Consider the following 14,335-nt stretch of genomic DNA (forward strand, 5'->3'; position numbering starts at 1 on the left):
TGCCCAAAAAGAAATTGCGGATTTTTCATATAGTCGGCGTTGAAAAATTTTTTCACAGCTTGTGATTCTGTAATTGCATTCTTTCTTCTGTCAGTTATCAGCTGTTACTTTTAGCTTGCTTTAGAAAAAAAGTGAAAAAAAGTATATTTGATTAAAGTTCATTCTAAGCTTTATTAAAAATGCATTTACTTTCTTTTAAAAAATCCGCAATTACTTTTTGGGCAACCCAACCCAACCAATAGTTTCCTTCAAGGACGAACCAATCATTCAAGCGTTTCTCTAAGATTTCATTACCTGTTTTGCTGAAGGATCACAGATAAATCGTACTACAAAACTTCAGCTCGTCGTTGGAGACAAAATTCTTTCCTTATAGCATTTTTTTCAGTGCACAGAGGTAATAGTCGCTGAAGCCAAAAGAGTTACAATCAGACCTCTGAGCATATACACGACGTCGTTTTTGATTAACTATGAGCAAACGCGATACCGAATTTGAACACAGCTTTCTTGCTTGAAATCTTTAGAGTGTTAACTCATTCAACTTTACTTTTCGGTCCTACGAAACGTTTTTGTACACTTTTTATACCCACCACCATAGGATAGGAGGTATAATCATTTAGTCATTAGATTGTAACTTATATTTATTCTTGATCGACGCAAAGCTCCAAAACGATTTAGATATTGAGCTGAATTTTGGCATAGATCCGTATTTCTTCAAAACGTAGGTTAAGTTCTGCCATGGAGACCGATCCTCCGATTTAGGGTATTAAGACCACAAGTTTTCTGTAATTCGACCGGAATATAGTCTAGACCGGACCATATTTAGATATAGCCGTCATATAGACCTATCAGCCAATTTAGAGTCTTAAGCCTCATTTATTACCCGTTTTCGCCGAAATGTTTTAATGCAAGTTGAACAAACGTTGATTCAACTTAAAATGGTCCAGATCGGACTACATTTACCGATTTAGTGATTTTGGGTCCCAAGCCTATAAAATAAATATTAATTTCCCGACTTCGTTGAAAATCGAAATAGTTATTTCAAACCTCCCGCCATCCAACCAGAATATGGTCCAGATCAGACTACATTAGATATAGCTGCTATGCAGACCGACTTTTCAATTTAGGGTTTTAACCTCATCAAGTTCAAATATATTGTCCGATTTCGCTGAAACTAAGACTTGAATGAGAGTTCTCGGCCCATATTTAGATATAATTATGAATGTGGTAGTGAAGTTATAATAAAATAGGAAGATGAATATATCCAGGGTGGTGGCTATCCATAGTTGGGCACGGCCGAAATTAATACGTTTTTGTTTTATCTTTTCAGGTGTGCCCAACTCTTTTGGCCGAAAATTAGGATGAAAAAGTAAAAGCGTGCTAAGTTCGGCCGGGCCGAATCTTGGGAACCCACCCTCATGATTTCTGCCAAAAATTTATGCAAATTAAATTTAGTTGAAGGGCATAATTTTATTTTACATACATACGAACAAGGATAATCGAGGGACCGGTTTAAGTTTCGACCGTACTTGGCACAGTTGATGGAAGTCGTAACAGAACACCGCATGCAAAACTTCAGGCAAATCGGACAAAAATTGCTGCTTGTAAGGACTAAAAAAGTCAATTCGGTAGATCGGTTTATGAGAGCTATAGAAAGTTGAAAACCGATTTGGACCGTACTTGATACAGTTGCTTTAAATCACAACAGAACACTACATGCAATTTTGGTCAAATCGTACAAAAAATGTGTCTTGCAGGGGCTCAAGAAGTTAAATCGGGAGATCGATTTATATGGGAGCTATATCTCAATCTAAACCGATATGGCCCATGTGCAATCCTCAATGACCTTCACCAACAGTAAGTATCTGTGCAAAATTTCAATCAGCTAACTTCATGCGTTCGACCGAAATCGTGATTACGACAGACGGACATAGCTAGATCAACTCAAGGCATCGAGACGATCAAGAATATATATATATATATATATATATATATATATATATATATATATATATATATATATATATATACTTTAAGGGGTCTTAGACGAATATTTCGAGGTGTCACAAACGGAATGACTAGGTGGGTATAAAAATCGTCATCGAAATATTAGCCAGTTCTCCGAAATGTTAGACAAAATAATTGAAATGCCAAATCTTACTATAAAACAAAAAATATCTAATCGGCATGCAATACCAAGTTAAGCTCTTGTTTTATGACCAAATCTCATAGCCGATAGGTCCTTTCCTCGGTTAACTAGCGACTACAATTTTCCTAAAAAAAATTTTGGAATATTTTTATCCATTTCACAGTTACAGAAGGATTTTGAGATTTTTTCGATTTCGAACCCCATCCAATAATGGAGGGTATAAACAATGGTACTGTCAACTTATCATCTTTTTTTTTTTTAAAGTCTCTTTTTCATCATCTCTACAGCTGCTATCATACTGTTTTTGTTTGTTTTGAGGCACGCCAAATTTATATTTCAAATTACCACCGGTTATTTTTTCCATTGGAAAGTATTTTTTTTTTCTTCTAAGAAAAACAAAATGAAATCAGTTTTTTTCATTTTGTCAGTTTTATGGGAATTGACAATTTTGACACACATGATGAATTGCAAATGGATAGAGCGATGACATGGCATAAAAGAAAAACATATAGCATGATATCAGCTTGAGTATAAAAGCTTCTTTCTTCCTAGGTCTATTGATGTAGTTTTTAATTAATTTGAATTACAAACTATCTTGAGTTATGACTTTTGTAATCGTTTAACACAAAATATTAACCGATCAGAGGAAATATGCGTGCATAAATAAGGTCCGAGATGAATGTCAGTGCCACAAAAGTTGGAGTTTTAAATACCGATCTGTGCGGACTAGATTATTAGCCGTCCTTTCGAAGTTTGGGGGCTAAGAAAAATTAATTTGATAAAGTTAAAAACTTACCAAAATTTAATGAATTTTCAAACCTTTGTTAAAAAAAAATTTTTTGCGTTTACTTAAGGCGTTATTACACGGCATGTACCTGTATGTTATTTTCGTATGACATAACCTAAAAATGTGAGGAAGGTGGTTAATCATAAAGTTTTGAGGAAGGTGGTTAAATCATAAATTTGTGAAAACAATTTATTTTTGGGTTGCTTTCAAACGACTGACAACAAAAACAGCGGATTTCTTCATGTTTTTGTCAGAAGGAATAGAGCAAACTCTAATCACAAAAAAAATACATGTGCTATTTTGAAAAGTGATTTTCTTATGTTATTTTCGTTTGTAGCACACTACATGTATAACTCAACATGTGCTTAATTTGACAAGTCATAAGACAACTACATGCTGTGTAATAGAGCCTTTAAATGCACCAAGCGTGACTCCCTCGAAAAACACTAACAAAGACAGGCGCCTTAGGTCAAGCTACGAAAATTTTCCACTAAATTCTCTGTGTGATACGAATTTAAAACATCTTAAATTATGTCAAATAAATTGGTATACTTTCAGGCGACCTCTTAATTTCCCTTTCAATAATCTTTCACATCTGTGTTTGGTTTTAGACTTAAAACGAAAACCCAAAAAAAAAGAAATTCCAAAAAGGTAAATATTTCTCTTTTAGATAACCTTGATTTAGTGTATGAACACCTTGATTAAGTTGTCCACCTACCTGGTTGGCAGGGTGGCTTTACTTCATATTGTCATCGTTATTCCTGCTCAGTATCTTGTTGCCATGGCCATGTCTATGGTCGAATATCTCAAGACTTGTTTGTAATTTGGAGATTTGTATTGTTTGTCCTTGTCGCTGTGTTTTGTTTTGTTTTTGTGATGTTAACATTTTTTCTATTAACCAATTGGTTGTTTATTTACCTAATGTGTATCTGTGTGTGTCTTTAGGTTTTGTCTAAAGAACAACAAGAACAGATTCCCATCGGTTGAACCCATGACGACGGCATTGAAAAACATTGCAAATAGTTTATACAAGTCAAGGGTTTGTTTTCGACGTCCATTTTTATTCATTTCGCTTTTCAATTTTTGGTATTGTTATACCCTACAGATTTACAGCGATAGAGAGTGTTCTGATATAGGGAATTCATTCAACACCAAGAAGGAAATGGAATCTTTGATAAGTCTGATAGATCGATATTTGCAGCACTGGACTGAATTGGTTAGTCTTTGTAGAAAAATTTGGGACAGATGAGTCTCTGTTTGGTGGATCTCTCTCTGTGACAAGAGGGGAAATAAATCTGCTGAATTAATAGCACATTAAGAAACTCCTTTCTGCTTCTGCTCCCACAAATTTCATTACATTTTCGTCCCTATAGGTTAAAACTCCTCAGATATACATTCGATGTGTCTTATATCGTCGCCAGCATCTTTCCATTTTCTTCATCCGAATCCCAATATTAATATGGGTGTCTGGTTGACAAGAAATTTTTGTTTTACGAAACTAAAATGAAAAATTTCCTCGGGAAACTTGTTGATAAACCATCACGTTCTTGATCATTGCAGAATTGTATTCAGGAATTTTAAAAATATATTCTCTAGAAAACACTGTTTGCGAATTTGGACATTCGACTGTTAGAGTATCCTTTCCATTTCGCTGGTTTTAAGTCGTTGACCGTTAAAAGGATTTAGCGAAAAACGCTTTTGTATTACAAGTATTGTAGGATAACATGTAGTCGACTACGGGCGACTTTCGTGTGTGCGTGTGTGTGTGTGTTTGTTCTATGATTTAGAAAAGCTACAAATCATTTTTTATGGCATGGATTTAAGTTTATCATGTTTTTAGAGGGCTTTCATTCTTTCAGGTTTTGTGGATTTGTGTGTTTGCGATTTTTTTCCCCTTGAGCCACTCAAGTTCGGAAATTCCTTATCAGGATAGAATGCCGGCAAAGGATGTATGTGTGAGTGGGTGTTTGTGCTTGGATGCAATGAAGTAGGAAAACAGAGGAAGAGTAACAAATGAAGGAGAATTTAGTTAATAGAAATGTCAATCAATTGGGTAAATATTTTAACAATTTCATTTCCTTTTTTGGTTTTTTTTTGCCAGGGTCTTACAAACACAAACCAACGACATACAGGAAACCCGAAAATCATGGGATCAAAGTGAAAACAAGAAATTAGCAGAGAGTACAACACAAAAGAAGAAAAAAACGGAAGATAACAAAAGGTGGGCGTGAAGCGTAACATAATGAAAGGAAAATTGCCAAAATAAATAAAGAAAATATTTGGCAAAAATAACAGGCAAAGCAAATATGCCGCAATGAAAATCTATTCAAGGATCTCCTAGAAATTTCGAACAATAGCAGCAAAGTTAATACTTTTAAATAAAAGAACATAAAACAATGCCATAGAGACCGATTTTATTAAATTAATAAACTGTAGGATAAGTCCTTAAAGTGCTGCTGCGAAGTTTTTTTTTAAACCCACTACCACAGGATGGTGGTATACTAATCTAGTAATTCCGTTGGTAACACCTCGAAATATTCATCTAAGACTAAATAATGTATATATATATATATATTTTTGATCGTCTCAACGTTCTGAGTCGATCTAGACAGACGGACGGACACCGTCTGTCGAAATCACGATAGCGGTCGAACGCGTAGAGCTAGCCGCTTGAAATTTTGCGCAGATAATTAATATTAATGTTGGTCGTTGGGGATTGCAAATGGGCCATATCGGTTCAGATATAGATATATCTCCTATTTAAACCGATCTCCCGATTTGACTTCTTTAGCCTCTGGAAGCCGAAATTTTTGTCCGATTTGGCTGAAATTTTGCACGTAATGTGACTTCCAACAGCTGTGCCATAGGTCTAAAACCTGATATAACTCTCATATAAACCGATCTCTCGATTTGACTTCTTGAGCCCTTACAAGCCACAATTTTTGTCCAATTTGACTGAAATTATGCATGTGTAGATAATCTTTTGATATGGTGTCGTTTAAACAAAATTTATTTGAATTTTGCAAAATATTTCAACATTTCTTTTCACAAAATAAATCATCCAATTCAGTGCTATTTCAAGTTAGGTGATCAAGTTTTGAAAGCAGTATCTACGATAAGGGATCTTGGGGTAATTTTTGATTCAGGCATGTCATTCTTGTCTCATATTGATTATTGCTACTAAAAGAAATTGCGAGGATTTTCAGATCCTTACACTCAAAAAATTATTTTAACGGCTTTTGTTAGGTCCAAGGTTGAAAATGCGTTAGTTATTTGGGACCCACGTTGTCAAGGTCATATACCACGCGTTCAAAGATTGCAACATTTATTTGTTAAATATCTTTTTCGAACCAACGATATTATAAATTAAAATGTTTACTTTTAGGCTAGCCGATTGAAATTTTGCACAGATACATAATATTGATGTAGGTAGTTGGGGATTGGAAATGGGCCAAATCGGTTCAGATTTTGATATAGCTCCCATATAAACCGATCTCCCAATTTGACTTCTTGAGCCCCTGGAAGCCGCCTTTTTTGTCCGATTTGGCTGAAATTTTGCATGTAGTGTTCTGTTTCGACTTGCAACAACTGTGCCAAATACTGTTCAAATCAGTCTATAACATGATATAGCTCCTATGTAAACCGGTCGCTCGATCATCCTTGTTCGGTTCCCAGAGGCTTTAATTTTTGGTGATTTGACAGAAGATTAGTATGTGATAATAAAATTATTCTTCAACTAAATTAATTGTGTATAAATTGTTAGCAGAATCTATAGGGGTGGGTTCCCAAGATTCGGCCCGGTCGAACTTAGCATGCTTTTACTTTTTGTTTTTGATTCAATGAATCGTGAAATTGATTCCCCTGGATTGCTTTCACGTATACCTAGACCCATGAGATATAGTGATGTCTTTAATGTCCTATACATCGCGTCAATTATGCTTATCACAGTCCGTTAATGACAGAATTTTGATTTATAAATTTAATCAGCATTAAATTTCAAAAGCAATACAAAAAACATAAAGAGTTTTGCATTTCTAAAGAAGAATTCAAACTATATTTCATTACTTAATTCTCATAGATTTATGAAGTGGAAAATATTTTTTAATTTATATATAAATCATAGTCTATAAGGAATTATTCTAAAGACTGAAATAAATAAATAAACGAATATTCGTTTGGGGCTATTAAAACACGTATGCCATTAAAGAATTAAAAGAAAGATTCCTTTACCGTAGATGAAGTTGCTCAAAGGCTAACAATAAACAAAGTTACTTAAGTTGAATTCTATTTTCATGAATAACGTTCGATATGTTGGAGCGAAACATCCATAGTTACCATTAAAATAAAACTTCGTGACAAAAGTGTTTCGTTTGTCGTAAATACGTCCTAAACGTTTTATTTTTGCTTGCACGTACAATACTACAACTTTGTGACTTTGTCCGAAACCCATATGATCGTTATTGGTCTACGAATTTAAGTTTGGATCTAAGGTGTACTCCATTCTTAAAAAACTATTTCAGCCCCATACTCTCATGATATCTGATTTAGGGGTATTTTAGGGGGTTAGGTGGTCCCCAAGGCACTTGGCCCTGAAAAATATCAGCATCATGTTCTTCTTTCAAAAACCATTTATTTAAACCCTATATTGCCATTGGTTTAGGGTAGTTTACACGATGAGGCGTCCCCCAAACTATCTATATTGCCATTGGTTTAAGGGAGTTTACACGATGAGGCGTCCCCCAAACACATGGCCCAAAATAAGTTTTCAAATTCGTTTTCTAATCTTAAATACCACATATTGGCATGGTCGAAAAATGTTTAACCTTTGCGGGGTGTTTTGGGGAAGGGGTGATGCCCTAAATACATGGTCCTAAATGTGGATGTCAAATTCGTATTCTACTCCCAAATACCTTTATTTGAGCGTATTTTGCGATGGTGACTAAAAAATTGCTGTTTGTGGGGTATTTTGGGAAAGGGGTTGACCCCCAGAAAATTGGTCCCGAAAGTGAGTATCGATTCTTGCTCTATCCCCCAATACCTTTAATTTAAGCTCTACATTGACATGGTCTGTAAATATGGCCGATTTAGGGGTGTTTTGGGGATTTGAGCCTCATATTACAAAAGTCAGCAAATACTTACTATTTGGGTGGTGTTGTGGGGTTAGGTGGCCCCATAGACACTTTTCCGGAATATTGATATCAGATTTATGCTTTATTCCCAAAGACCTTTCATTTGAGCCCCCATATTGCTATGGTCGTAAATGTGTCCCTTTGGGGGAGGTTTTTGGGGAGAGACGGCCCCCAAACACTTGGTCTCATAGTTGGATATCAGATTCTAATTCTACAATCAAATACCTTTTATTTAAGCCCCATATTCCCATGGTCAGTAAATAAGTCCTGTTTGGGGGTGTTTTGGGGAAGGGGTGGACCCCCGGAAACGTGGTCCTACATTTGGATATCAGATTCGTATTCTACTCGCAAATACCTTTCATTTGAGTCCCATATTGGTCGGTAAATATGTCCGATTTAGGGGTGTTTTGGGGGTTGGGGTGGTAGGTTTTAGGGTAGGGCGGCCCCCCTTGGTACCCCACCCGAAATTTGGATACCAAATTTAGATTTTTAGGGTAGAGCACACAACATTTCGCTTAAATCGCACCACCCATCTCCGAGATCTGGCGTTTCTGAAAATTAGGGTAAGGGGGAGGGTCCGCCCCCACCACAGGGTTATTATGCACCATCTGTGAAAATTACAAGAAAATCGGTTCAGCCGTTTCTGAGTCTATATGGAACACACAAACATACAAACAATCAAACAAACCTACAAACAAACACAAATTGATTTTTATATATAAGAAGATATATTTATATATAGTTGAGCACTGCCCGCTTCACGGCGCTTGAACTTACAACACGCTAAAAATATGTGTCTTATCTATAGAAAATTTTAACAGCATTTAATTCTACACGCAAAAAAAAACTTATTTGCCATAAACGAAATTTTCGACAAGTTAAATTCATTTGTAAAAAAAAAGAAAATTGTGACTTGCAAGATTTTTACAATAAATGTGCCAAATTTGAAGATGATTGGATGAAAATTGCGTTCCGCACTTTGTACTTAAATAAACATGGGCAGGCAGAAAGACTGACCTAGCTAAATCTATTCAGTATGTGGTTCTGATTCGATCCGTATACTTCTCAATGGGTGTATCTTTCTTTAAACAAATGCTTCTATACCAATACTGATTGCTGCACGCAAAAAATTAAGCGTTTAGGACTTTTTTACCACAAACAGAATACTTTTACCGCGAAGTTTTTCTTTTGTTGTAACCGAGTAACGTTTCGCTTCAACATATCAGACGTAGCATAATTGAACGCAACTAGCTTTTGACATTTCATTTGAAGTAAAACAAATAAATTCTTAATTGCAAAACTGCTTTGATAGCCCCAAACGATTTCTTGTGTAATGGTTCAATAATTATTCTCTTGTGTCTCTCCTACTAGAAAGAAAGAGCGAGTATTTGAGCGTATAGATAAGTGATTGGCAAAAATACTCACACTATTGCTCACAACATTGTACGTATACAAAAAAATCCCAAGCATACCCATGGGCTCGGAAATAATTGTAATTCAGTGCTCGTCACTGGTATAGACTCATTCTCACACACATAATTTTCTTTTTCTTGTTTTGACTGAGCAAAGAACAGTCTGTATATTGAGTTGCTCGGTCCAGTGCTGATGATAAACTCGGATAGTAAAAATGTCTGCTTAAGTCAAAGAATTATGTTATGTCCAATGACAAAAATCATTAGGGAAACACACAAATGGCTGCCAGGTACAAAAGAAAATCCAAACAAATTTAGAGGCACTTACATTGTTTGGTAACATTTACGCGATAAAGAAATATCTATCCCAAGAAGGTATTGAAATTAGCGAAAACAACAGATTATATATGTGCATGAAAAGGAGGCCCCCTATCGTTGAGCTTAAACTTGAATCGGGCAGCACTTAATAATGTATGAGAAGTTTGCCTCTGTTCCTTTATGGAATGTTCATGGGGAAATTTGTAATGTCGGGTGGTGCCGATTTAAGTACAAAGTGGGATCTATATCTAGTTCTGCACCAATTTTGATAGACCTCAACGGATGTTTTCAGATGGTTATTAAACAATCCGTATTAAATTTCGAGCAAATATGTACAAACTGTATTCATTCCTTGCTTCGTACATAACCATAGCAACCAGTGCTGCCGCTTGTATAAAATTGATAAATGTTTTATTTGTGCGTTGCATGTGGCAGTCAAGAAACTTTTCAATGGCAACCTTAAGATGAGTATTGAACCGGAAATCGAGTTTATAAAGAAATTGCGGGAGACAAATGAGAAAATGACCGTTTTAGTGGAATTCAAGTTAACCAAAACAGTGACTGATGTCTTTAGAAATACTAAATTGTTAGCTGGCTCATCCATATTTATTGAACGTGAATTGTGTGGTGTTAGGCTGCAGAGAAAGAAGATTATGTTGCTTCTAAAAAAGAATTGCAGAAACATAACGGAGTCCGGGGAGAGCAGCTCGTAATTGATGGAAGAAGCTTTTGTTGGAACATTAAAATGAAATAATGAGTGGTCAAAACAATGGTATGAAAATATTGCAAAGCATTTTTAGAATCAATATTGAAAATGTAGATTCAAGTTATGAACACTTTGTTGAAATTTTGTTTTCAAAAACTACTAAAATAAAATACTTTTCCAACAACAATAATAATGATAGTAACAACATTAATATTAAGAATAAAAATTCTGAGGTGAAAAATGATTTTATATTAAAAATCGTAGCATACAATGTCCATGGGACAGGCGGAAAAAACTTGAATATAACAACAAAATGGACCTCAAGCTTGACGTGGTGTCCGAAAGTAAATCTTGGTGGAGATTATCCAAAGAAATAAGACAGCGCGACAATGAAATCGAGCATCGACCCATATGTTACTCCCTCAATTTTATTTTTGATAGAGACTTGGATAGAGATTTTACTCTTCAAGAAATCAAAGACTTATTGAAGAACCTCAAAACTAAATAATGCACCACGGGAGAATCGAGTTCCTTACGATTTTTTACACACCAGATGAGCTTTTAGGTGCACTATGCAGTGCTCTTTCCAAAATTTTAAATGGCTACGACGACAAAAAAAAAAACAAAGGGGGTTATCAATGATGTAAGAAATTATAGATGCATCACATTTATGAACTGTGTTGAGAAGCTAATGATAGGAATGATAAACAATAGAATCACAGAATGGGCAAACAGACATAAAGTATTAAATGTGTATCAGGCTGGCTTTAAAGAGGCTAATCCACCATAGACAATATTTTTAATATGATGGCAATAATAAACATAGAGTTCAGCGAGAACAGGAAAGTCTACGCCTTTTTCGTCGACTTTAAAGCAGCCTTTGATAGAGTGCCGAGGCAACTTCTGATATTCAAATTACATGAGATTGGACTTCGAAAATAGTGAAGTTTAACAAAACTAAGTTAACTGTGTGGACTGGTACGGGATTATCAGACTACCTTAACACTACCCTACCAATGGAGTAAAACGAGGGTGTTTACTGTCGCCTCTTCTCAATATACCTAAATGATCTGCACGAATATCTTGATGGAGGCATCTTTATGGACGATCCAAATTTGCGTGAACTAATGTACGCGGACGATATTGTTATATTGGCTGATGATACAAACACGATGCAAATGATGATAAAAAGGCTGGAAATGAACTATAAAAATGGGGTACGGAAGTTAACTAAGTCAAATCGGATATTATGGTTTTTAGGAATGGAGGGTGTCTTGCCGCAAGCGCAAAATGGTTGTACAATGGTGAGACAATACGAGTTGTAAACGAATATAAATAAATACCTTGGTTTTACTCTTATCTCAAAAAGAATTATCAGCTAAAGTGTCGATTAGCTCAACATGGAAACATTTTATTTCAAAACCAACCGTATCTTTGAAACAAAATGGAAAATCTTTCCACCGGTTTGCCGCTGCATTCATACTCATGGAGCAGAAGTCTGGGGAAATTCATACTTTGAGGACATGGACAAACTTTATCGTTATTTTATTTAACGTGTATTGAGACTACCGAAATGTACACCGAATTATATTGTAGCTTTGAAAACCGTATACATACACACATATTCCTTACATTTATCATATTTATCAAAGTTGCTATTTAAACTTGAAGATTACAGACTCCCACACATCCTTGCATTAAAACTATCCGAAAAAACCTAGCCTCGTTTAAAGAATATAAAGCTCAATTTTGATACTATAATATTGATAATAGAAACATTATGCTTGGCCAGACATATCAGGAACTCCTATACAAAATTTCAGGAAATGCCTATAATTCTTACATCCAAAAAGCTCAAGAAATCGAATCACGGGAATACAAATACCTTGATATAAATATAGGGGTTTACTACTGCAACGAAAAATTTACCTTAGAACAAATTTCACTTATAATGAAAGCAAGAGGTGATTTTTTCCCTCAAAATGGAAATAAATATGGGCCGGATGTTGACCAACGATGTTCATTTGTAATTCAGGAGAAGTTGAAACATTCGAACACTTTATGTGGAGATGCCTAGTACTAAAGGGATACGAATAAAATATTTCAACCAATCATCATTACAACGGAAGGATTTAATATATATGTATTTTGAACGGATGTTAAGATTGTTGCATAACTGAATTCTCCTATAAAAGTTTTTCTATAAGCAATCGCTTTCTTCAAATAATGTAAGCTATGCGATTATTTGAAGAAAGCGATTGCTTATAGAAAAACTTTAATAAAGGAATTCAGTTATTAATCAAAATTATTAAACTCATTCTTCCAGCAGATGGTTTATATAATAACCACGTGACCAGCGTTACCGATGGAAAATTTCAAAAAGGGCCACAAAAAGTTGCATTCGTTGGAAAAAGTAGCACAATTTTTCTAAAAAGGTGGCACACTTTATATAGGCATAAAGTTCGGTTCAGTTGATTCGTATGTGTTTTCGACTATATATTACAAGGTTTCTGGACGATTTCTTTCACTCTGGAGACCATGGCATGATTATTTAATGGCATAATACAATAGTACACCATATGGACAATTTCAGCCAAATTAAATAAGAATTTGCTCTCTAGGGTCTCAAGACTTAAGCCGAAGATGGATTTAAATTAATAAGATGCATTTGAAAGAGAACAAAAAAAAAGAATGCTAAGTTCGGCCGGGCCGAATCTTGAGTACCCACCACCATAGATTCCGCTAAAAATTTACCCTTGTTAACTGAGTTTGTATTTGAATTGTGTTGTTCTCAAGAAGTCATTTTGGGATATCGGTACCATATCACCATATTGACCGATTCGGATAAAACTTGGCACTGATATTGTTAGTCATAAGATAGGGATTTGGTCCACATTTCAGTTAAATCGGATTCAAATTGTGGCTTCTAAGGGTTCAAGAAGTCAAATCCGGGGATCGGTTTATATCGGGGCTATATCTGTTTATAAACCGATTCTAATGATACTTGGCATGGAAATTGAAAGTTATAACTCAAATCTTTGTTCCAAATTTCATCCAAAACAGATGAAAATTGAGGCTTCTAAGGGCTCAAGAAATCAAATCCGGGGATCGGTTTAAATGGGAGCTAAATCTGTTTATAGACTTATTCGGATCATACTTGGCACGAATGTTGAAAGTCATAACACAAGTCTTTGTTCCAAATTTCAAATCGATGAAAATTGAGGCTTCTAAGGGCTCAAGAATTCAAATCGGGAGATCGGTTTATATGTAGGCTATATCCAAATCTGAAACGATATAGTCCAGTTGCAATTCCCAAATTCTCGAGCAGCCTTACTCAGAACAATCGACATAATATATACACGATCACTATTTCGATTAGCTAAAAGTGAAAATTACCCCAATAGGTGGGTTTAACCCAATAGAAGGGGATCTTCAATATATAGTCAAGTCTGAACTACATGCCGCTAAGCGACACCTCCTGGTAAAAATCCTTTTTTTGAAGAAGTGTCGCCATCAATGGTGATAGGAGTACCACCTCTGGAAATAACTTCAGATATATATGTCAAGATTCGAACTATGTACCACGGTTATTTAAGTGATAAGCAACAATAGAAGAATGATTTTTGAAAGGTGCCACAGAGCAGTGGAAAAGTGGCCCAAAACCTCAAAAAGTATGGTATTTAGTAACACAATAAAAAAGTGGCACACTAGTATTATCGTCGAAAAAAAGTGTTAAATTTGATACTAAAGTGGCACATCGGTAACGCTGGCTGTGACATTATTTTTTAATATAGTATTGCTATACTCTAGATTATAATGACTTTTGTAAATTTATAT

At 35.2% G+C, this 14,335-nt stretch overlaps 1 protein-coding gene and 1 long non-coding RNA gene across 3 annotated transcripts in view; one reads left to right on the plus strand and one right to left on the minus strand.

Annotated features, from left to right (window-relative positions):
• The window catches only part of LOC106091617 (uncharacterized), a 499,339-nt gene that overhangs the window by 215,864 nt on the left and 269,140 nt on the right, over positions 1 to 14,335 (minus strand). The window lies entirely within an intron of this gene.
• LOC106090818 (uncharacterized) lies at positions 4,810 to 5,383 on the plus strand. The gene is made up of 2 exons (XR_001221899.2): positions 4,810 to 4,888; positions 5,035 to 5,383. It is a non-coding gene; the product is annotated as an uncharacterized LOC106090818 (long non-coding RNA).

Source organism: Stomoxys calcitrans, chromosome 3 (assembly GCF_963082655.1).
Source record: "Stomoxys calcitrans chromosome 3, idStoCalc2.1, whole genome shotgun sequence".
Classification (NCBI taxonomy): domain Eukaryota; kingdom Metazoa; phylum Arthropoda; class Insecta; order Diptera; family Muscidae; genus Stomoxys; species Stomoxys calcitrans.